Source organism: Carettochelys insculpta, chromosome 26 (genome assembly GCF_033958435.1).
Source record: "Carettochelys insculpta isolate YL-2023 chromosome 26, ASM3395843v1, whole genome shotgun sequence".
Taxonomy (NCBI): domain Eukaryota; kingdom Metazoa; phylum Chordata; order Testudines; family Carettochelyidae; genus Carettochelys; species Carettochelys insculpta.
In genome coordinates, this window is record NC_134162.1 from 17,261,960 (window position 1) to 17,288,129 (window position 26,170).

General features: G+C 43.0%; 1 long non-coding RNA gene across 2 annotated transcripts in view; it reads left to right on the plus strand.

The window, feature by feature from the left end:
- The window catches only part of LOC142002036 (uncharacterized), a 228,587-nt gene that overhangs the window by 189,117 nt on the left and 13,300 nt on the right, over window positions 1-26,170 (plus strand). For both annotated transcript variants that reach the window (XR_012642605.1, XR_012642606.1), the window contains exon 6: window positions 2,596-2,720. This is a non-coding gene — a long non-coding RNA (uncharacterized LOC142002036). The remainder of the gene's footprint in view (window positions 1-2,595; window positions 2,721-26,170) is intronic.

Here is a 26,170-nt window from a genome sequence, read left to right on the forward strand (position 1 = left end):
GCTAGTCTACCCAGTGGCCCCATCTGTAGGATTTCCTGTCCCCTTATTTCAAAAAGAGCCGTTTTTGTGTGTAGACATTCTCTGGGGGGCCCATTTTGATGTTACCCTTCCCAATGTTGATGTTAAATGTCGAAGGCACCAGCCCCAGAGGATGTGTAGACAGTACACGTCAAAGTAGCTTATTTTGATGTCTCTACGTCACAGGCTACGTCTACACGTGCAGCCAACATCAAAATAGCTTATTTCGATGTTGCGACATCGAAATAGGCTATTTCGATGAATAACGTCTACACGTCCTCCAGGGCCGGCAACGTCGATGTTCAACTTCGACGTTGCTCAGCCCAACATCGAAATAGGCGCAGCGAGGGAACGTCTACACGTCAAAGTAGCACACATCGAAATAGGGATGCCAGGCACAGCTGCAGACAGGGTCACAGGGCGGACTCAACAGCAAGACGCTCCCTTAAAGGGCCCCTCCCAGACACAGTTGCACTAAACAACACAAGATCCACAGAGCTGACAACTGGTTGCAGACCCTGTCCCTGCAGCATAGATCCCCAGCTGCCGCAGAAGCAGCCAGAAGCCCTGGGCTAAGGGCTGCTGCCCACGGTGACCATAGAGCCCCGCAGGGGCTGGAGAGAGAGCATCTCTCAACCCCCCAGCTGATGGCCGCCATGGAGGACCCAGCAATTTCGACGTTGCGGGACGCGGATCGTCTACACGGTCCCTACTTCGACGTTGAACGTCAAAGTAGGGCGCTATTCCTATCTCCTCATGAGGTTAGCGACTTCGACGTCTCGCCGCCTAACGTCGAAGTTAACTTCGAAATAGCGCCAGACGCGTGTAGACGCGACGGGCGCTATTTCGAAGTTGGTGCCACTACTTCGAAGTAGCGTGCACGTGTAGACGCAGCTACAGTGAGCTACTTCAACGTAGCATTCTAGTGTAGAAGTAGCCTTGGTTCACTATCACTTGCCTATAGGTTGACATGGGACTGGAATCTCTCAAATGAGTGAAAATTAGAGTTTTGCTTGAGGAACTCTCTGTAGACATGTTATTTCAATAATTATCTCCCTGTCTCAAACCTTCTTTGCTGGGATAAGCTTCCTTAACTGGCTATGGCAAAAGTACATTTGGTGTCAATTGAAGCCTTAGATTTCCTTTGTCCTGTTTAGTCCATTTCTTTATGCTTAGGGGTGATAGTTGGTGATTAATTGTCTCCTATGGGATTCATATAAACCCCACTAAAGCAGGAATATTGTGGAAATGAGAGATTTTATGTTAATAGCCTCTAAGGACAGAGTTTACAGATTCTTTTAAAACTAAGTTGTTTTACATCCATTTCTAGGGCATGATATCCTCTCAGGTGTTTAATATGTAAAACATTTAAATTTAATTTGTATTGGCTCAATCTAAAATAGTGTTATGTGACATATTTAATCTTTTTAAAAATGTTCTTTTTCATTTTCACATTTACTTGTGTTGTACACTGAGGCACTGAGACCTAATCTGGGGTGAGTGAAATCTCTGCTCTACAGCCTTGGCTGAGAACCAGCTGGCTTTTAGCTCATGTGGTACAGTGCAGGGCTTTAGACCCTATGCTTGTAGGTTCTCTCTGTGGTGCTGGCAACTTAGGTCTTTCGGCATTACAACTGGTGCATTGGCCAAGAAGAACTGCTGAAAGGTCTCAGAAGCTTGGGATATGCTTCCTCAGCCCTGGGAAGAAGTAGTGAGAACCTATCTGGAGTGAGTGAGGTCTTTGCTCTACAGGCTCAACTGAGAGCTAGCTGGCCTGAAGCTCATGTGGTAGAGTGCAGTGCTTTAGACCCTATGGTTGCAGGTTCTATTCCTGGTGCTAGCAACCTGCATCTGTTGGTGTTACAGTTGTTATAATTATGTTGAATAGTAACAGAGACGGAGCCATGCTAGTCTTGTTTTGATAGTATATTGTTATGACTATAAAGCTCTGAACCACATTAATGTGTATCAGTATCTACTTTAGACTCCAGTTCACTGTTCATAATTATCTTGGATTTTGTTGGGAGTGTATCAGAGAGTCTGAGATGGGGTATATACACATCCTGGCTCTGAAAGGGTCAACGTGAACATGAGGCATCAATTTAAACACCTGGCTACACTTGGAGGGTAGGCCATGACTGATCAAATGTGAGTTCTAGCTGGGACAGCAGAGAGATAAGGGGGTTGGAGGAGGTTATTCTAGAGAAGGAAAAAGTGAAGCATAAGAGGGCTGCAGCAAGCAACTTTGTAATTGCTCTCTTGTTAGTAGGAAGTCTCTTGTAAGGTAAAAGCAAAGGCTTGGGAAAGGTTTAGTAGGAAGAAGTCCAGGAAAGTGACAATAAGGAGTCTGGTGGAGTGAATCTTAATTGCTTGTATTAAGATACCGGGAGTGGAGCCTAATGTAGAAAGAAGTCTAGGATCCCCTAGCATCACTGGTAGTGCAGTGTGGAACCCCTGAGACAGGGATATGGACTGCTGGAAGTACTAAGAAAAGGGTATGTGCAGAACAGAGCATGGCAGACTGGATGGAGGTAATGTACACTTTTAATTGCTGGATTTTTCTCCTCCTGTGGAAAGAGTGGGAATCAATATGATCTGGCTGAAGGACTGAGTCACCAGAAGAGAGAGACCAATAGGGAACTGCCATGATTTGCCAGAGCATGGTGAAGAAGGAGCCTCATCTATGCTATGCCTAGCCACAAGTGAGTGCTGTTGTGATTGATACTCTTTTTTGCTGTTTTTTTTGGATCAGAAATTTTTGTTTTAACCAGAAAATTCCCTTTTAACTGCTTTGATTGCATAATGACTAACAATGCAAACTGTAGCAGATGGAACTGTCTGGGAAATTGTATGTTTATATATCTGGGATTATAAGCAGTAGGCATTGGTTGGCTTGTAGTAGACACACTCCAGCAAAGTGTTCTGTTTGTATGTTACTTTAAGGCTACTTGCCTGTGTGGTCATAGGATTGAATCCCTTGTCTGATTAATACAGCCATTTTGGTATCATGTATGTCCAGTTCTCAAAGCGTATGGTAAAAACACAAGCTATTGTTTATATGCAAACCATTAAAATATGAAAATGTGTAAAATTAGTGCAGAGAAGACTCATAAAACTGAATTAATGATATACAGGTGAGATAATTTTCAATGTATTCATTATGCTCATAACAAACCTACACCTTGCATGTCCATGTTGCTAATGATTTTTCAGTCCATGTTGTGTTCATTAAGCATCAATATATGATGAGACAGGAGAGCTGGAAAGTGCTCATACTTGTCTGAACAGTAAACAAAGGAAGAGGCTGGGGGACACTCCACATGGTCTGTCTTCAGAACTATAGTAACTGTAGTCTATGGTTGTCATGGTTTTCCTTTGTAACTGAGAAGTTTCCAGTAATTTCCCCCAAATGCTTAATTTTCTATGATGAGACACTTTAATGAAAAACGTCTAAGGTATTGACAGAAGTCTTCATTACCCAAGATCAACACTACCTGCTGGCATTCACCTTCTGTTGGGTATTTTTCCGTTGGGATGAGGCAGATGAAACAAAGGATTCCCATCGTGGAAAAATTCGATTTAAGAGATGGGAAACAATTGTTGGTCATATTCATCTGGCTTTTGAAAACTGCCTCCTCTCTCTAAAAGGATACACAAGAAGCTGTTAGACCCAGGCCACAGAAAAGATCAGCTCTGACTTGAAGGATTTTTCCTGAAATAATAAATAGGGTGAGAAATATGATCTGTAACAATCTCTTGGCTTAGATTGAATGTTTGTTTATTTTAGATTAATAACTTCCTTGGCCAGTCTTTCACTTGCAATCAAAATCCCATTTATTTATATATATATATATATATATATATAAAAACACTTTTTTCTTTGTTATCAGAATCAATGTAAATATATCTTACCTGGGGGGCAGAGCGGGGACAACAGCTGTGCATCTTTCATTAAATGAAGAGGGCAAACATATGAGTTTTCTCTGTGTTAAACTTTCATAGAGAGTAAAATGGATTTGTTTGTGGTTGTGGTCCCTTTTGAGGGCTGTGCTCCTGGGTGCTATCATGTCCCTGTAGATGAGCTGTCCCAGAGCTTTCATCAGTATCTGTGTTACTCTACTGAAGGGTTGTTATCTCAACTCTGTGCTTTTGCTTGGGGAGACAAGAGCCTCTGACCTAGCAGGACAGAGTGGTGGGGTGCCCTAAAGGGCATGTATGCTGGCTCACTGGTCTGACCAGCACATTGCGTGACAGCCTCAGAGACACCTCTGTGTTCAAACCTGTCACACTCCAGTCCCCAGAAGGAGCATCTTTTTGCTGCTGTTTGACTCTAGGAACCAGATTCCTTCTGCTCGCCCCTGCCACTGGCTGAACACACCATTATTGCATCTCCTGGTCGCTGCATTTGGGAGATGAAAAGCTCTGTTAATGTCATGCTTTTTTTGATGCCACACAGTATCCAGAGGTAAGAATGGATCGGTTAACTTCTCAATGGTTCTTAATGACTGTCTGGGTGATGGTGTACTGTGGTTCTCTTTCTCTAAAAGAATTTCTGTGAGAGACTTACTCAGTGACTCCTAGTGGACAAGGCATTAAAAATAGCACTCTTTGGCCATGTCTACACTACACTAGCCCAAAACTTCAAAACGGCCATTTCAGAGTTTACTAATGAAGCACTGAAATACATATTCGGTGCCTCGTTAGAGTGCCGGCAGCCATGGCACTTCGAAATTGCTGCCGCTCACCGCCGCACGGCTCACCCAGACGGGGCTCCTTTTCAAAAGGACCCTGGCAACTTCAAAATCCCCTTATTCCTATCTGCTGTTAGGAAGAAGGGGATTTCAAAGTTGCCGGGGTCCTTCTGAAAAGGAGCCCCGTCTGCACGAGCCGTGCGGTGGCAAGTTGCAGCAATTTCGAAGTGCTGCGGCTGCTAGCATTCTAATGAGGCACTGAATACGTATTTCAGTGCTTCATTAGTAAACTTTGAAATGGCCATTTGCATGGCCATTTCGAAGTTTTGGGCTAGTGTAGATGTAGCCTTTGTTACAGACATTTCTTGGCTAAAGCCTCGTCAGAAATGTGTGTTCCATTTTAATGATCAAAAGGAGGCCACTGAACAAGTAACTCTACTGTCATTGTCACTCGATCGCAGTGTGAAAAGAAGAAAGAAATCCTGCTAGATCACTGGTTCTCAAACTGTGATCCATAGATCACTAGTGGCTCATGGCTGCCTGGCAGGTGGGGCTTGTCCCTGCCACCAGCAGGGAAATGTGCTGGTGTTCCAGAGTGCGCACGTAGCCCCACACCCACTTCTCTCCCTGCAAGATTCTTGCCCAGCACTAGCTTCCAGCTGCAGGTTGGGGGGCAGCCCAAAACCCTGAGGGCCAGATCCAGCTGAGGGGTGCAGAAAGAAGCAAGGCTCTTTGTGTTGCCATTTCCCTCACCCCCCGTTGGGGGAATGCAGTGATGGAAACAGCTCGTGGGAGAGTTTCTTTGCTGCTCCCATTGGCCAGGTCCCTGGGAGCGGTAAAGAGCACGGAGCCAGGTAGGTGCCCTTGACACTCTTCTCATGGCCAGCCTCTGCAGCTCCATCCTCCTCACGAACCCTCCCCATTCAGGTCTCCCACTACTGCAGCCCCTCCCACCTCGCTCTCCTCCCTCCGCGACCAGACCACCCACTCTCAGTCCTCTCCAGAACCCTGCCTCCCATCCACATGGCCCCCCCCAATCCCCATCCCAGTGCCTGGCAGTGCCCTCCCACACACTGAACCACTTGTTTTTGGCTTTACCCTAAGTTTGGGGATGTTGAAATCTACTAACTCTGAGACCCCAAAGCTTAATCAGGCCAGTGGGAAGCCCTGAAGTATGATCCTCCTTCATCTTCTCTCCCCTGCCACCCCCCGCCACACCATGGGGCTGGAGTACAAGGGGAGAAAGGTATCTCATCTGGGGCCACATCAATGAGAGCTGGGTTGCAGGGCGTTGCATCTCACTTGTGTGGACCCTGACTGATTTTTCTTTTCTGTAGATCCATGGCCCCTGACCCAAAAATGTTCTCCGCTCCTCTGCATAAATAAAGAGCATGTTGAAACCTTGGATATAAATCAATATTTTTACTTTCTCATGATCTGGAAAGCTAACATGATAAAATTCAAGTGCTAAATCTGTTTAATCCTTTTGATTTTGATTAATACTACTTCCTTATGGGTTATATATTTCCCCTTACGTTATAGCTGGTGCCCCAATGTGTCCCTCCCCCACTACTTGCCACAGCCACGCACATTGTACCAACTATTTCTTCAGCCAGTTTGAGCTGGCTGTGGGAGTTATTTCTCTGTGCTTCATTGGACTCTAACATGTGTAGGATGCTGTCTGCCATCACATACAAATGCAGAACACTGATTCTCAGACAGCTCCTCTAGTTCCCCACTGATATCAGGGTCAGGTTCAAAGCCCTCCACACCATGTCTCAAGCCTGTTTTATGGCTGTGCCCACGGTGCTCCTAGACCTAGACCTAGATTCAGACTCTTCTGTGTTCCACATGCAGTCAAGGCACTCATGCTGTGACACTGTCTCCTTGTATGTCTCCTTCCTTGGAAAACATGTTTATATCGTGGCTGTTTAAGAATGCTCTCCCTGTGGTGTTATTTAACTACAATTATGTTTTATCCTAGCTTCTGTAAATCCTTGCAAACGCAGGCTTCCTGAAGGCTAGCTACATTGACGGTATGTGTATTGTAACCATGTGTACCCAAAGGAACCTGCACACAGGGCCGTCCCTACAGATACGCAAAACACAGTGGAGGAAGGCACAATGATATTTGGAGCATCGTATTGCCCAAATGTCAAGATGCCCTATGCTGCTGAGTGCTGCATAGGGGTCTGGTGGCCCCCATCCCTCGACTGCTCGCCCCACACCACAACAGTCTGTGCGCGGTCCCCACTCACCAGGTGACAAATGAGGGCTGCAGGATTCAGGACAGCTGCACAGCTGGAGGGAAGTGGCACTTTGCCCTTTAAGGGACTGCTTCTCACTAGCTGGCTGCACTGACACCCTCTGCTCCTCCCAAGTCCTCTAGCCTGCATTTATACTGTTCACTGCCATTCATGCCTTCTGCTTGCTCCCTTGAGGCTACAGGTGAGATTCCCTGCTCCTGCTACTCAGATCTTCTGCCCCTGCAGCCCCTCCCCTCGGCCCTGGGCTGCATAGGGCTCCAAGCTTGTTACATTACTCTACCACAGTTTAACAAAAAGCAATCTGATAGTCGTTCCCCATCCACCCAAAAGCTCAATGTAACCCTCTGTTGCTTGGACCAAGGAAACAGATGGTGATATCATTATCCAGCAGTGGCCCCTTGTTTCTACTTAAGAAATAATGGTTTATTCTGGATCATGTGACCCTTTCGGTCACTAGCAGACTCTGCACCATGCACAAGTGTAGTGAAAATTTCCCTTTGGTTTTTATTCGCCCTTGAGTTGCTTTGCAGTTTGTTTTCCTTTCAGAATATTCTTGGGAGGATTTTTTCTAAAGTCACAAATTAAGTAAATGTTCAGAACTGTCTCAACAATGCCATCTTTGCTAAGTGGCTGTGAAGATCAGTTTGTCTATCCAAATCTGTTTCTCTGTTTTTTCTTTCCTGGAGAATACAGCTTCTGTCTACCTCTTTAGAAAAAGATGGCATTTTTTCGTTTTCCATACTATATTTTAAGCAGTCTTTTCCATCTTGTAATCAAAACTCAAGGAGTTTTGTCCAAATTGGATCAGTGCCCATCTCCAGAGAGCACTCCCAACAAATTCTCCTGGCAAACAGAACATAATATTCCTAATAGGACAATTTTGTACTTAATAAACATGTATAAAAATAAAATCATGTTTGAACATTCCATTTTGAGTCCCTGGGAGTCTCCAGAGTTTCAGTGTCAAAGGTATCATTCGCAGTTAAGTCATAAGGTATGATTGTGTGACATCTTTTTATTACTAAAGCTCAACATATTAAGAGTCTAAAAGTTTTCTATTTAAAAACTGCAGGCGTTATCCAGTTTTGTTCCCTTCCTTGTCCCAGAAGAGAGGTTATAGGTGGATCCTTAAAAATTATACAAAATCATAATGAGAGTTCTTTTGCCCTTTCAGAAAGGGGATGTGAGGAAACAAACAGAAAGGCTGCCTTTCCTGAAAAGGGTGCACACATCTCAGAGCAAGGCAAGCCATGTAGTTCTGCTATCCAAGGAGGAACTCGATTTCAGGGGGTCCTCACTCCCTGTCCATGCCACGGAGCTATGCTTATGACAGTTGAGGTAGTGCTGGGCAGGGGTAGGGTAGAAGATCCATTTACCACGCACCCCTTTAACTGTGGCAGATTAACATACAGACAAAAGGGGCAGTTGCCCCATTTTTTTTTAAAAAGTGTTATGCCATTCTTACTTTAAAATTAAGTTAGGCATCATAAATATTAAGCATGAATAGTTTTTTTAAGCATAAGGACTTTACGTCACATTAATATATAGGCAGACGGTGGCTTGTGACAATGGTGTCCCAGGGCCCCATTTGTTCTTAATCCAACCCTGGCCTTTAATGATCTTGAGGAGCTAATTGCCCCAAGGTATCACTGATGGCAAAATGTTTATAGGATTTGAGGTAAGATCAGAAACTTTATGGATAGTGAGCACATCCAGTCATAATAATGTCATAGTGGTCTCCATCCAGGATACACATGACGGTCCTAGACAATGCAGTATGGGAAGGTGGAGGGCAGCGATCTGTGGGGAAGGAACAAGTTCTGAGCTATCGAGAAAAACTAGATGTGCACAAGTCCATGGGTCTGGATTTAATGCACACCAGTGTACTAAGGGAATTGGCAGAGGTCATTGCTGAACCTTTGGCCATTGTCCTTGAAGACTCTTGGAGATCAGGGGAGATACCGGATGACTGGAAGAAGGCAAACGGAGTGCCCACCTTTAAAAAAGGAAAGAAGGACAATCCAGGGAACTATAGACCCATCAGCCTTACCTCAATCCCTGGGAAAATAATGGAAGGAATCCTCAAGGAATCCGTTTTGGAGCACTTGGAAGAGGGGAAAGCGATCAAAAGTAGCCAATATGGATTCATCAGGGGCAAGTCCTGCCTCACCAATCTGATTAGCTTCTATGACAAGGTAACAACCTCTGTGGACATGGGGAAGTCAGTGGATGCGATATACCTTGACTTCAGCAAGGCTTTTGATATGGTCTCCCACAACCTTCTTATCCATAAGTTAAGGAAATCTGGATTGGATCCTTGGACTATAAGATGGATAGAAAGCTGGCTTGATGGTCGGGCCCAACAGGTAGTGGTCAATGGCTTAATATCTAGATGGCGGTCTGTTTTCAAGCAGAGTGCCGCAAGGCTCAGTTCTGGGGCCGGTGTTAGTCAACATCTTTATGAATGACCTGGATGAGGGACTGGACTGTACCTTCAGCAAGTTTGCAGATGACACAAAACTAAGGGGAGAGGTAGATTCCTTGGAGGGTAGAGAGAGAATCCAGAGGGACCTGGATAAATTGGAGGACTGGGCCAAAAGAAATCTGATGCCGTTCAATAAGGAGAAGTGTAGAGTCCTGCACCTGGGGCGGAAGAATCCCAAGCATTGTTACAGGCTGGGGACCGACTGGCTCAGCAGCAGTACGATGGAAAGGGACCTAGGGGTTATGGTGGATGAAAGGCTGGATATGAGCAAAGAGTGTGCCCTTGTAGCCGAGAAGGCTAACAGCATACTAGGGTACATTAGCAGAGCATTTCGAGCAGATCTAGAGAAGTAGTTATTCCTCTTTATTCGGCACTGGTGAGGCCACATCTGGAATATTGTGTTCAGTTTTGGGCCCCCCACTATAAAAAGGATGTGGATTTGCTGGAGCAGGTTCAGTGAAGGGCAACAAAAATGATTAAGGGCCTGGACCACAAGACGTATGAAGATAGGCTGAGGGATTTGGGCTTGTTTAGTTTACAGAAGAGAGGGCTTAGAGGTGATTTAATAGCAGCCTTCAACTTCCTGAAGGGCAGCTCTAATAAGGAGGGTGAGAAACTGTTCTCGGTGGTGTCAGATGGCAGAACAAGGACTAATGGTCTGAAGTTGAAGAGGGAGAGGTGTAGGTTAGATATTAGGAAAAACTATTTCACCAGGCGGGTGGTGAAGCATCGGAATGTGTTGCTTAGAGAGGTGGTAGATTCTGCATCCCTTGAGGTTTTTAAGTCCTGGCTGGACGAGGTCCTGGCTGGGATGACTTAGTTGGGGTTGATCCTGCTTGAAGCAGGGGGCTGGCCTAGATGACCTCCTGAGGTCCCTTCCAGCCCTGTGATTCTGTGATACTGGGGTAAATGGATCACACTGATCCTCCAAGAACTATTACAGTATGCTACTATAAAGAGAGGTTTCAAACATGCCACAGATGGTCATGCACCTTTTTTTGATGAGTATCAGTACAATATTGATCGCTCCTCCATTATGGGTTCCTTTTCCTGATCATTTATGAAAGTTAGAGTGGGCCTAACAGCCTATTGGAGATCTTAAAGACAAGTAGTGTCTCAGTTCTCACAGATTTAGTGGTTTCCTCAGAAAGAGAGAAGTGCATTTATGATAACCACACTACTGTACATTACCAGTCTTCATAACTGTTTCTAAAGACTGCACATTGGGAACTGCTGCATGTTATTGTGCAGCCTGATGTCGGGCTAATTCTTGTTGCTTGCATATCAGAGTAAGAGCAAAAGAACATCCATACTGGATAAGACCAAAGGTCCATATAATCCAGTATTCTGTCTTCTGACAGTGATCAATGCCAGGTGCTCCAGAGGGCACGAACAGAACAGATAATCATCAAGTGATTCCTTTCCTGCCATCCATCTCCAGCTTCTGACTAACATAAGCTAGGAACACCATTGCTACCCATCCTTGCTAGTAGCTATTGATGGACCTACCTTCTGTGAATGTATCTAGTTCTTTTTTTAAACTCTGTTAGTCTTGTCCTTCACTGTCCTCTGACGAGGAGTTCTACAGGCTGACTGCATTGGGTGAACAATTACTTCCTTTTGTTTTCAACCTGTTACCTAACAATTTCATTTGTTGACTCACAATGCTTGTGTTATGAGGAAGTAAATTGTTCTTTATTCACTTTCTCTATACTGGTCATGATTGTATAGACCTCTAACAGATTTCCCCTTAATCATCTCTTTTTTTCCCAAGCTAAGAAGTCCCACTCTTATTAATCCCTCCTCATACGGCAACCATTCCAAACCCCATGTCTTTTATTTTTTCTTGCCATTTTCTGAACCTTTTTTGGTTCCAGTAGGTCTTATTTGAGATGAGGCGGCCAAATCTGCATGCAATATTCAAGATGTTGGTGTATCATAGATTTATATAGAGGCAATAAGGTACTGTCTTGTTACTATCCCTTTTATAAATGATCCCTAACATTCTGTTTGCTCTTTTGACTGCCACTGCACCTTTCGTGGCTGTTTATAGAGGCCTATCCACAAAGATCTCTCTCATCAGTGGCAACAGCTAATTTAGTACCAATTATTTTAGATATATAGTTGGGATAATGTTTTCCAATGTGCCAACCAAGATGACTGGGCAACAAAATGGCAGATCAATTTTAATGTTGATAAATGCAAAGTAATGGAGATTGTGGAAAATATAATCTTAAATATACATAAAAAATGAGAGACTACATTAGCTATTACCTACTGAGAGATTCTGGAGTCATAAAATGGCTACTCACTGTCCTTAAAGTGCTGTTTTCAGTGTAGGGGGGCAGGGACAAGCAGTGTAGATGAGGTTCATTCAAAAGGAATTCCCACTTTTGAAAACACCCTTCTTCCTCATATTTTTCAGGAAGAAAGGTTCTTTCAAAAACAGGGTTTGTTTCCAAAGGAACTCTGTCTATGCTGCTTGCTTTTTTTTTTTCGCTGAAAACAGCACTTCCAGAACAGCAAGTGGCTGCCATTATGCAAATGAGGTATGCAATATGTAAATCAGTGCCTCATTTGCATTTCTGATTGGCCATATTTGCATTTTCCTCTTGAAAGGGGAATGTAGCATAGATGCTACCTTTTGTGTAGCAGTGTTATTTTGAAATAAGCTATTCTAGAATAGCTTATTTTGAAATAAGGTTGCTCTGTAGACATGCCTTCAGGGAATATACTTCAAAATGAAAGCCAACATTTGCACACTGCTACACTTCTTCTCTGAATCTTTGGCAGATAGGGAGTACCCAGCTCTGGTGGAGGCTTCCATCTCCCTGTTCTGGAATAACAGAACCAAGAAATGCTGCTTCAAATTCTTTAAACTCACCAGCACTCCAGAGCTGCCATATCCAAGAGTACTTGAAAATACCTGGTTTTATATAACACTTCACGCTTGTCTCTCCTTGCTGTTGAAAAAAGTTCAAGATGAGCTCCAGTATTGTGTAAATCCAGGCATCATTATTTGCTTAAAATAAATAAGGCACTTGCCTGTATTTTTCTGAGTGCTAAATAACTCTACTGGAATCAGGCTTCTACTCAGCTCCTTCTGGTCTGAAAGCCCCTGTGATCCTTCTCCCCCAAGAGAACTGAATATCCAGTCTTATTCCTCTCACCCATCAGGATATCTCCTAGTACTCATATCTATTTTGCAACTTTAAAGCAGAAATACTTCCAGCTTGATTCCTTTACTTTCACTCACTCAGCTGTCCTTGAGTAGGTGAGAACCAAGTGTGCTTTGCACTGTACAGCTACCTTCTTTTAGAAAGAATGAGATACAGTAACTTCTGTATTTTGAAAATGTTGTTCACATTAATCAAGGAATTTAGATTAATTGAAACAATTTAATGTCTGTTTAGATAAAAGTAATACAAGCATTAATACTACATGACTATTTTATTTTTCATACCCATTATGAAAATGAGCATTTAACATGTTCACGAAGGTATGGTAAAGGCATTGGAAGAAATGAAGAAGGAGGTAGAAATAAATCTTACTCTCATTACAGTGATATTACTCTAACATTAACTACACTAGTGTTTTCCCAGCAGGTTCTTTTCCACGTGCAGAATGTATTACAGGAAAAAATGTCCTGCAATCAGCCAGCTATATTTTCTTTGTTCATATTCCAAGCTGTTGACAGATACTGTGGATTTCTGAAGCTGATGATATTCTGGAAAATAAATGAGTGTCATTACAGAGCAATGTTAGCATCTTCACATAACAAGGATACTCTTTTTTTTAAAGCACCAGGATATCATTTTTTAATTCGTTCCAAGTCTCCGTGATTCCATCAACACCACAGAGGTCTACATAAGCATAATATAAACTGTGCACAAGCTAGAGCAAAATACTTCTACCAAAAAACAAAAACCAACCAAAACCTATTTTAAAACATCCAGGTCACTAGACTACCTCCTACCCAATAGAAATGACAAAATGAATTTAATCCTTGTGTTCCCCAGTCATTGTTTGAGGTAATTTCACCTGTTTTTTCCTCCTCCTGTACTCCATACCAAGAGATCCTAGTCAGGTCTGAGATCTCCAGCTGTCATCTGTCTCTTGTAAGGGACACTTGTCCCACTCACTTTTTGACTATTTCCATCTAAAGTTCTTTCTTTGTGTTGATCTCTTGTGGCTGGGAGGGAGTCTATGCAAGCCTTCTCAGGGGCTGTTACCTCTCTAGAGGAACTTCCAAGCTAAGCAATTCACTCTAATCTCCTTCCCCGCCAACTACCCTGCAACACTGTAGTTCTTGGAGGATTTGCAGTAACACTCCAACTGGAGTTGCATACAATCCCTAGCCCAACATAGTACATAATGTATTAAGGTACTGCATGGGATTGTAGTATCTGTGACCAGGGCTATCTGGAGGGAGAGGTAGGGCCTGGAGCAAACCCCCACCAGTGCCCTGTGCTCAGGACGTCTCTCCCTCAGTGCCCCCAAGCCCTGCCCCTCCCCTGTGCCACCCCGATTCCCTCCCCCAGCAACAGAGCTGGGGCATTACCTGGGGCTGAGGCTGGGGCTTGCACACAGTGGTAGTGGCAGGAGCAGCAGTCTGCCCCACTCGTGTCCGACTGAGGGGGCGGGGGAGAGAAGAAAATTAGGCTTCATGGCTCCCTTCCTTGCCCCATGATAACCCCAGCAAGCCAATGCGTTCCTGGCCTGCTGTGGAGAAGCAAATCACAGTGGTCTGGGAGGGCAGCGGAGCGAAGGAGGCTGTTGCTCCTGTTGCTTGCGTAGTGATGACAGGGAGGAAGTAGCGTGACCCCCTGCTGCTGCTGCTGCTGCTGCTGCTGCTGCATAGAACCTTCAGCCCCAGGTAGTCCTCAGAGAATCCTAGAGTTGGAAGGAACCTCAGGAGGTCATCTAGTCCAGCCCCCTGCTTCAAGCAGGATCAACCCCAACTAAGTCATCCCAGCCAGGACCTTGTCAAGCAGGGACTTAAAAACCTCTAGGGATGGAGAATCCACCATATTTACAGGCAATGTATTCCAGTGTTTCACCGCCCTCTTGGTGAAGTAGTTTTTCCTAATATCCAACCCACACCTCTTCCTTTTTAACTTCAGACCATTGCTCTTTGTTCTGCCATCTGTCACCACTGAGAACACTTTCTCACCATCCTGTTTAGAGCGCCCCTTCAGGAAGTTGAAGGCTGCTACTAAATCACCCCTAAGTCTTCTCTTCTGTAAACTAAACAAGCCCAAATCCCTCAGCCTATCCTCATAGGTCTTGTGCTCCAGCCCCGTAATTATTTTCACTGCCCTCCACTGAACCTGCTCCAGCACATCCACATCCTGTTTATACCGGGGTGGAGGGGCAAAACTGGACACAATATTCCAGATGGGGCCTCACCAGTGCCGAGTACAGGGAAACAACCACTTCTCGAGATCTGCTTGAAATGCTCTTCCTAATGCACCCTAATATGCTGTTAAACTAGTTGGCTACAAGGGTACACTGTTTACTCATATCCAGCTTTTCATCCACCATAACCCCTAGGTCCTTTTTCGCTGTACTGTTGCTTAGCCAGTTGGTCCCCAGCCTATAACAATGCTTGGGATTCTTCCACCGCAGGTGCAGGACTCTACACTTCTCCTTATTGAACCACATCAGATCTCTTTTGGCCCAATCCTCCCATTTTTCCAAGTCACTCTGGATTCTATCTCTATCCTCCAATGTATCTACCTCTCCCACTAGCTTCGTGTCACCCACAAACTTGCTGAGGGTGTAATCCAGTCCCTCATCCAGGTCATTAATGAAGATGTTGAACAACATCAGCCTTGGGGCACTCCACTCGAAACCGACTGTCATGCAGATATTGAGCCATTGACCACTGCCTGTTGGGCCTGACTGTCAAGTCAGCTTTCTATCCATCTTATAGCCCATGGATCCAACTTCCTCAACTTAGGGGCAAGAATGTTGTGGGAGACTGTATCAAAGTCTATGAGGGGAGGCTGAGGGATTTGGGCTTTGTCCCATAACTGCAGAGTGATATGTTCCCGCCAGTCTGGGCTTGTTTCATAGTACCAGAACTGGCACGTCACTGTGTACACAGCATTGAGAACAGCTAGCATCTCCCATCACAAGAGAAAAATTTACTCAGATCAGCTTTTGGAGGCTGTGGGCAGAGAGAAGACAAATATTAAGCCAGTAATAGCTTGGTGTGATGTCAGGTTTTTTTGGTGAAACTGAATCTAGTGGTTCGTATCACTCTTTTCCTCTTTACCACCGTGTCAAAAGGGCTCTGTAAACTGAATTATGTGGTAAATGTGGTTGCTCTGTTTTCCATATTTGGGGGATACCACAAGGCTGATTACTCATAAATCAAAACCACAAGAAAAAGGAATTCAATCTCCCAGACCATTCCTTTTAGGTCAGTAGATGGAAGAATCACACATAAGCTATGTGTGTGGGAAGTGGCCTTTTCTAACATGAAAGAGAAATTTTTTTATCTGAATTATACAGCTCAGAAAATGTGAGATTGTTTGTTTGGCCCTTACAGGGAAAGAGGAGTATTGGATTTGTTCACTGCTTGCTTTGTATCTGTGTATGCTTCTTGGTGAGCATTCCATTCACAGTGATCGTTTTCTCTGTAAAATAAGCAGTTTACATCTAAATAATGGAGCAACAGTATTTGCTCAGCAATGAGTTATGTATACTGGAGAGTCCACAACAGAGAAAGTGTGATGCCCTAAGATGCAAACCCTCATCTTAAAAAAGGATCAGGCAATTTCCATTCAACTGGCTATAAAATAAAAAGATTATGAAAGTTCTCTAAATGCACTAAAGGATTAAGAATGTGAAAAAGAGCTTGGATCCAAGAGTTTGGAAGAGATCAGCAATACATACTAATATAAAAATCTGCTGGAGCTGGATGTAAAATAAGCTCAGAAACTGACTGGGACTGGTCTCAATAGAGTTGAGTATGTTGGTTGGACTCATGTAAACTGTGCATATAAAGGCTTCTCTTTTTTTTTTTTCCCCCCGCTGTGTGCTTTTTGTTTTTACCATGGTCCACTGGATATAAAAGACATTTTGCCGTTTTATAAGAGAAGGCTGTTGATGTAGCCTGAGAAGATATTTTCTTAAAAATGAGATAAAACAATTTTTATTTTCTTTCAGTTTCTGACTTAATGACTACACAGCACCATCTAGAGACATCGGAAGCATTAACAGGTCCTTTGCCAGATCTCTCATTCAGCCAAAAACATAATTTTATCACAAACCTATGGACTGGTCTAATTTGAAAGCATTGGGTGTAAGTAACTTACAAATGTAATCTAGATGAGAAACTCCTTCTCACACAGATTGTCATTGTGTGTGGATTTCCGTTCGCTTCTTTCTCATGTTAATTCAGTATTTTATGGAGAGTCTCAGTTGTTCAGATACTTGCTGTAGTGTTATAAATTCATAGAACACTAGAACTGGAAGGAACCTCGAGGTCATCGAGTCCAGTTCCCTGCCCTATTGGCAGGACCAAACACCATCTTGGTCATCCCCAATAGGTGTCTGTCTCACCTGTTCTTAAATATCTCCAGCAATGAAGATTCCACAACCTCCCTAAATAACTTATTCCAGTGTTTTAACCATCCTAACAGGAAGCTTTTCCTGATGTCCAGTCTAAGCCTCCCTTGCTGCAGTTTAAACCCATTGCTCTTTGTCCTATCCTCAGAGGCCAAGGAGAACAATTTTTTTTCTCCCTCCTCCTTGTAACCCTCTTTGAGGTACTTTGAAAACCACTATCATGTCCCCTCTAAGTCTTCTCTTTTCTAAACTAAACAAGCCCAGTTCTTTCAGTCTTCCCTCATCGTTCATGTTCTCTAGACCTTTAATCATTCTTGTTGCTCTTCTCTGGACCTTTTCCAATTTCTCCACATCTTTCTTGAAATGTGGTGCCCAGCACTGGACACAATACTCCAACTGAGGTCTAATGAGCACTGAGTAGAGCAGAATGACTTCTCGTGTCTTGCTCACAACCCTGTTAATACATCCCAGAATGACATTTGCTTTTTTGGCAACAGCATCACACTGTTGACTCATATTTAGCTAGTTGTCCACTATGACCCCCAAGTCCCTTTCTGCAGTACTCCTTCCTAGACAGTCGCTTCCCATTCTATATAAAACTATGGTACGCCCACATCTCGAGTACTGCGTGCAGATGTGGTCTCCTCACCTCAAAAAAGATATATTGGCATTAGAAAAGGTTCAGAAAAGGGCGACTAAGATGATTAGGGGCTTGGAAAGGGTCCCATATGGGGAGAGGCTAGAGAGACTGGGACTTTTCAGTTTGGAAAAGAGGCGATTGAGGGGCGATATGATAGAGGTATATAAAATCATGAATGGTGTGGAGAAAGTGAATATAGAAAAATTATTTACCTTTTCCCATAATACAAGAACTAGGGGACACCAAATGAAATTGATGGGTAGTAGGTTCAAAACTAATAAAAGGAAATTTTTCTTCACACAGCGCACAGTCAACCTGTGGAACTCCTTGCCCGAGGAGGCTGTGAAGGCCAGGACTCTATTAGGGTTTAAAAAAGAGCTTGATAAATTTTTGCAGGTCAGGTCCATAAATGGCTATTAGCCAGGGATAAAGTATGGTGCCCTAGCCTTCATAACAAGGGCAGGAGATGGATGGCAGGAGATAAATCACTTGTCTTCTGTTCTCCTTCTCTGGGGCACCTGGCATTGGCCACCGTCGGCAGATGGGATGCTGGGCTTGATGGACCTTTGGTCTGACCCAGTATGGCCATTCTTATGTTCTTATGTTCTTATGTTCTTATTCTACATGTATGAAGCTGATTGTTCCTAAGTGGAGTACTTTGCATTTGTCTTTATTAAACTTCATCCTGTTTACCTCAGACCATTTCTCCAGTTTGTCCAGATCATTCTGAATTATGAGCCTATCCTTCAAAGCAGTCACAACCCCTCCCAACTTGGTATCATCTGCAAACTTAATAAGCGTACTCTCTGTGCTAATATCTAAATCAGTGATGAAGATATTGAATAGAACTGATCCCTGCAGAATCCCACTTGTTATGCCCTTGCAGTGTGACTGTGAACAATTGATAACTACTTTCCGAGAAGTTATCCAGACAGTTATGCACCCACCTTATGGTGGCTCCATCTATGTTATATTTGCTTAGTTGTTGATAAGAAGATCATGCCAGACAATGTCAAATGCCTTTCTAAAGTCTATGTACATCACATCCACTGCTTCTCCCTTATCCACAATACTTGTTATCCTGTCAAAAAAAAGCTATCTCATTGTTCTGGCATGATCTTGTTCTTTACACATCCATGCTGGCTGTTACCTATCAGCTTATTTTCATCCAGATGTTTGCAGATGAATTCTTTAATTATTTGCTCTATTATCTTTCCCAGCACAGAAGTTAAACTGACTGATCTCTAGTTTCCTGGGTTGTTCTATTGTCCTATTTTATAGATGGGCACTATGTTCGGCTTTCTCCAGTCTTCTGGAATTTCTCCTGACTTCTAGGACTTTTCAAAGATGATAGCTAAAGTCTCGGAAACCTCCTGTATCAGCTCCTTAAATATCTAGGATGAAGTATTAGAAGTATCTCTAACCCCTCTACTTTACTTTGTCATGCCACTGACACATCCAGTAGTCCAGTTTCTCCACCAATTACACTTGGTTGCCTTTTGTGCTGTGTCCTCCCAAGTGATGCCAATGTATTTAGTATCTTTCGTCACTCTCTTCTGTATTCCTTTGCCTTCCTCGCTTTCTCTTTCTTCCCTCAGGTAGCATGTCTCCCCGTTCCATAAATTGTACATGTCCCTTCATTTGATGTTTTTAATGTCTTATACTATCAGCTCCCTTTCTCCTGCATTTTTATGTTTGTTTTGTCTGCCCATGAAATGTACAAAATCATCCTCAGCCATCTGTGATGGGCAGCCTCCAGTCTGGTTTTGTTAGCAAAGTTGCTGCTCTATGCAGTAGCACAGTTAGTAAAATTTCACGGTACCTGCTGATCTTCATCTTGGTATAGAGACCTGTTTTGACCAGGTATTCATTCCTTCTCCTGATCTCATATTCATATGTGTGTCGTGAAACCCCAGAGAGCAAAACTGCTCTGTTTGATTTCTTTTATATGCCTTTTGTGTCCAGCTTTCTACTTTAATCTTAGTTTTTCTCTCTATTTGCTTTCAATCGAAGTTTTGCTGCTTCCAGTTTTACCTCTGATGGAAAGGCAGTCATTCCTTTCCAAACCATAATTACAAAAGTAATGTCCTTGTCAAAGTCAGGGTCATGTAATTGGTCTCCACTAATTCCTTTTACCGTGTTGACGATGCCTTTGGCTGCCCATTTCATCGCTCTGGTGCTGCTTGTTCAGAAACGAGGGGTGATAATATGGATCTCTGAAAAACTCCAGTCACAATATCGCACCATCCACTCAGGCCTATATTCCATTGTACTGAAGATGTACTTTCATCATATAAAGTCTTCATTGTGATCATCAGTTTTCCTGGTAGCTTCTAACAGCATTTCACAGTGTCTGTGAACATTTTAAAATTCTTTCTTGATTTAAGGTTTTGATGAGGGTTTTTTTTTCCGTTTGTTTTGGTTTTTTTCTTTTTTCAAAAATCTGTTGACAGTGAATATTTGCAATATGATCTACCTGTTCATCTTGAACTACTATGTGTACTACCTTTTTCACTCTATTCAACATTAGGTTAACTAGGACTGATGTGTTAAAAGCAGCCTCAGATGATGATCCAGCATATATTGTTCCAGCCACAGGGCCATTCAACGTTTTAAAATGACCTGGGAAAACATGTCAACAATGAGGTGGCATAGTTTGCAGATAACTTCAAATTAGTAAATCCAAAGCTGGCTGCAAAGATTTTACAACGGAATTTCACAATATGGGATGACTGGGCAACAAAATGGTTTATGAAATTGGATATTGATAAATCTGAAGTAATGTAGTATTCTCTACCAACTCATGCAGTATGAATGTGTTATATAACACAATATGTGAGTGCAACAAAGGGTCCTGTGGCACCTTATATACTGACACAGATATGCTGTCGACAGAGTGGCTGGACTGCCTGGTCGCTCTCTTGACAAAAAGGCCGCTCAGTGATCTCGAAATCCTGTTTGTCAGCCAAAGGCCCCCGGGTGTCCCCATTGCTTTTTTGTTAACAGATTCTGTCCTAGAAAGGTGTTCTGCCTTGTCAGGGAGAGGCACAAGTCTGTCAACCAGAGCGCTGCATTCTGTCAATTTACTGTTGACTGAATGCATTTTTCATGTGGATGCTCCACGCCCTTCTACATCATAGAAGAAGTCTGCTGCATGCAAATGTGTCCAAGTTTTCAAGACCACTCTTAGAAAAGCAGATGCGTTCTGCCAATGTTCCTGATATACCTTGTACCGCGATGCAGAAAGGATTTCCTCACATTTGCCCCATGTGGACGGGCTGAATGTTGGGAAAACCACTCCCGACTGAGCTGTCAGCACAAGATCTTCAAATTGTGGTGCGCAGTTTGCATATTTTTTGCTGACAGTTCCCCACAGTCTCGACACTGCCTTAGTTTCTATGTTTTAAAGGACTCATTTTTGATTTTTAGATCATTCAACATCTTTTGGGTAAACTAAAGAAGTCTCTTGCTATTCTTCCTATCTTTCAGAAGGGCTATGGTAATGTGGCACGTTGAAATATGCTAATGAGGCACTTCCAAGAATATGCAGCACCTCATTAGCATAATGGCAGCCGCACAGGCTTCAAAACAGCTGGTTTTGAAATGCATGCTGCCTGTATAGCTGGGAGACTTTAAAAACTGTCCCCTGATTTCAAAAGCCCCTTCTTCCCATCTGGTTTTGGAAAATGTAACTAAAATTTACTTATAGTTAAAATGCTGATTATTTGAGAGTTCTGGAGGATAGAATGCCAGACATTGAAAGAGTTTAGGGTACTTTTCTTGTATTTCTAATTTACAACAGCAGGTTTTAATCTAAAGAGTTGAATTCTGGCGACCGTGGCTGTGGCTACACTAGCCCCCACCTTTGGGAAGGAGCATGCTAGTGAGCCACTTTGGCAGATGCTAATGGGGCACTTCCACGAATATGAGGTGCCTCATTAGCATAATAGTGGCCACATGCATTTCAAAAGTGACGCTTTTGAAACAGACGCCACCTGTATAGATGGGGGCCTTTCGAAAGGACCTCCCAGACTTTGAAAGCCCCTTCCCAAAACCAAATGGGAAGCAGGGGCTTTCAAAATCAGGGGTCCTTTCAAAAGGTCCCCATCTACATGGAGGGCATGCGTTTCAAAAGTGGCACTTTCAAAACATGCGTGGCCACCATTATGCTAATGAGGCAATGCATATTCATGGCAAAGTCCCATTAGCATCTGCCGAAGTGGCTCAATAACATGCCCTTTCCAAAAGGCAGAGGCTATTGTAACCATGGCCCATAAGCATAATCTTTATCCTATTTACTATTATAATTTGTCATAGCTGAGACATACTGCTGATATCTGGGAAGGATTAGAATGGTAATTACTAAAAGGTAATACTTTGGCATCAGGCTTTTTAAAATATCTTTCCAGCATTTACTTTAAATATCTAGAGGTCATTAATATAAGAAAGGAAATAGTGTATTTTGTCAGTCATTTTCTTCCAATTTCCAAACTCTCTCACATTGTGCTTAAAACTGAAATTCTCATTTAATAAATTTCAATGGCCGCTATTGGAAACTATCAAAGATTTTATTTCTTAATACCCTGAGGTGTGTTCAGAATCCTTTAGAAAGTGTTTGACCCAACATTAATTACATCTGCTTTGTTGAAACATGTTTGGAATTAATAAGCATTTGACTCCAATACAGCTTCAGAAGCATAAGACTGTGTGCACTCTGTTCTTAGGAGCACAACAATGCATGGTTTCCTATTTCATTTCAACAGAAAACCTACGTGAGCTTTTTCACTTCTATGATTTACATTTCTTCTTCATCATCATCATCAGTAACCGTGGGATCAGTGCCCGTTGGTGTCTGTCTGATGCCTCTCTCACTATTTCTTTCCATCTTTCCCTGGCCATTGTGGAGCGGCTTAGTTTCTGTAGACTAGCTCCATACCAATCTACTAGATCATCTATCTATTCTCTGTGGGGTCTGCCTCTCCTGTTTGAACCATCCATTATGCCGAATACCAGGGTCTTTATTTTTCGTTCGTTGTTCATTCTGCACATATGCCCAAATAGTTGTAGCTTCCATTTTATAACCTTCTGCAGCAGGTTCTCTTTCGGCTGTATCTTTCTATATAATTCCTCATTGGTGACCTTCTGCATCCATCCTATTCTCAGAATCTTTCTATAACAACTCCCTTTCGAACGCCAATATTCTTCTTCTTTTCTAATCTTTCATCATCACCCATGTCTCACATCCAAACAACATGCTGCTGAATACACACGTTTTCAAGATGCTCAGGTTCGTTCCTAAGCTAATTGCTTTGCTTTTCCAGATCTTATCCATAGCCTTCAAACTTTCTCTTGCTTTCACTATTCTAGTTGCTATTTCCTTTTTACAGTCTAGGTCATATATTATGTTGCTCCCCAGATACGTGAACTTCTCTACATTCTCTAGTTCAATCCCATTGACAGTGATTTTCCTTCCTATTTCCTTATCTCCAAATATCATTGTTTTTGTTTTATCGATGTTTGTCATCAGTCCGTACCACTTCCCTTCCTCATTTAGTACCTGCACCATTTTTGCTAGCTTCTCTTCATCTTCCTCAATGATAACTGTGTCATCTGCGAACCTCCAGTTGTTAATTCTTATCCTGTGCAAGGACATCCCTTCTGCCTCTTCCTTGATCTTGTCCATTGCACTCTCTAGAGGTGCGATGAAGATATTCGGCGATATCAGATATCCTTGTCTCGTACCTCTACTCATTCTAAATCAACTTCCCAACTCTGTGCATGTTCTCACAGCTGCTTCTGTGTTGTCACTGATATCCTTCAACAGCCATATCAGCCTGCTATCCACGCCATACAACTCCAATGCTGCCCAAGTCACTTTTTGATCTATACTGTCAAATGCCTTCTTGCTTCATGGATTTTCAGTGTAGATGTTGTTGTTCATTCATCAAACTTTCTCCACGATCAATCTTAGTGCCAATGTCTGCTGTATGGTACTTCTATCTTTCCAGAACCCTGCTTGCTTGTTGGCTAGATGTTCTTCTATGTGCAATCTTAGTCTTTCGGTCAGTATCATCATCAGCATCTAGCCTAGGTGACTCGTTAGGGCATTCGTTCTGTAGTTCTTGCACTCCAATGCACTCCCTTGCTTGTGTATTGTCACAAGCACGGATCTTGTCAATTCCTTACTTGCCTTCCCTTCTTTCCATGATTATATTACTTAGTCAATGTATTTCCTGAATCATACTTTCTCCGCCATATTTAATCATCTCTCCTGTGTTCTTATCATTTCCAGAGCGCCTGTTGTTGTTCAATCATTTCACTGTTCTTTCTACTCCCTCCTTCAAAACGTCAGTCTTGCTCTCAATGCTCACAGGAGATATCTCTTTCTGTTCTTCTATCAGTCTTTCTGAGACACTCGGGTCCAACTGTGCTCTGTGTAAATCGATGCAATATCTCATCCATCGCTGGACAATCTTCTCTTTTGCTCATGAGCACCTCTTCTTTGTTTCATCTTTGAGCACCACCTGGTTTGGCTGCCACTTCCTATTAATATTCCTAATAATTTTATACACCTCCCTGGTCTTACATTTATCATAATACTGTTGAAGCACAAGACTTCTCTGTGTTTAGGTGGCTAACATTCAGCTTTATTGAATTCAGTAAGGCAGCAGATGAGCCAAACTGGACACCGGTAAAATCAGGTCCAGCAAGGCTGCTTGATGCAGCTAACTCCAGTATTTTATACCCTTACACAAACATGCACAGTGTCAGAGGCAATTAGTCAGAGAATTGTAAATCATTTTCCAAAGAGAAACTGTTATCAGCCAGGAAAAACAGGTACAAACTGGATCCCCAACTCCAAACAGTTCATTAACACATTCCATAGAGCTCATCCTCCCAGCCATTCCCAAACAGGTCAAGGAAAGGACAGGCTCTTGTGTGTGTGCAGAAGCAAGGGGTGTGAAATGGCTTCTATACGAGATGTCTTCACACTGCTCCTCTAACCATTTTGCCTTATCCTTTCCAGATGCTTTCCTCACCTCATTCTATTTCACCCTATATTGCTGTTTTGCCCTCTTGGAAACATCCCTTCTGATCTTCAGCACTCTCTTCTTTAGGACCAACTTCAGTGTCTCCTGCATAGTCCCCTTCTTATTGGTCTTCTCTTCTTCCAGAGCAGCCTGCTCAATTGCCTTTTTTTCCCCACTAGGGCGATCCCTTTGTAACACCAACAAACCCAGATTGCTGGCACCAGGGATAGAACCTGTAAGCATAGGGTCTAAAGCACTGCACTCTACCACATGACCTAAAGGCCAGCTGGTTCTTAGCCAAGGCTGTAGAGCACAGACTTTACTCACCCCAGATGAGGTCTCAGTGCCTCTGGGTACTACACTTGCAACTCTTACTTAGGTCTTTCTCTGTGTCCACATTCCTAACCTTCTCTTTGAGTGCTGCTCTGTATGCATCCCTATTTCTTCCTCACCTCACCTCGCCATGTCTCTTCTTTTCTTAAACGGTGTCTTATATTTTCTCTTGAGTTTCAGCTTGATGTTTGCGATCACTAGACTGGGGTCCAAGTCTATATCCACTGCTTAGAAAGTTCAGCACTGCTGTACTGATGTTACCCATCTTCTTATCAAAATCATATCTATCATGCTCATGGACTTCGTGTCATTTGATCGCCATGTCCACTTTCTACAGTCCTCTTGTTTGGAATCTCGCACTGCAGATCACCATGTCATACTCCATAGCAAACTCTAGTAGTTTCTCACCTTGTTTGTTTATTTCTCTGTATCCAAACCTTCCTGTGACTCTCTCCCAACCTTCATTATCTGTTCCAACCTTCGCATTCCAATCTCCTCCAGCATCTTTGTCACGTCTTTATAGAACAGCTTGATCTCTTCCTCTGCACTGTCCGCCATGGGTTCATAGACCTGAATGACCAAGATGTTGAATGGTTTTGCTTTTGAATCTTGCCGCCATCATTCATGCACTCACTTTGGTTTGTATGCTAGCAATGCTTCTCTAGCTCTTTTGCTAAGAAGGAATCCGACTCCTGACTCATGCTTCATTTCATTCCCTGTCCAAATGACTTCACAACCCGAATCTCTCCCAATGCCATCCAACACATCTCCGCCAGTATATCACACTGGTATCTTTCCATCTCCGTCCAAAGCAGCTCTAATTTGTTTTGTCTAATTTGAACTAAAGTTGCCATCTGTTAAATGCAAGTACCATTAAATTTGTAGAAACATGGTGCTTATTAGAATTTTTAAGTAACTAGAGTTTAGATTAAAATTTAAAATATCAGTATAACATGATGTTCAGGTGGATTTTCCTGTATCTGTGACATGGCTTTTATTGACAGTCCAGCAGACTACGTTTTCATTTTGCCGTCCACAGGTAAGACATCAGTGTTCACTCATGCAATATAGGTAATATTTTAAACATGCATCATTGGGGTGCATGTTCTTCAACCTCAACCACATGT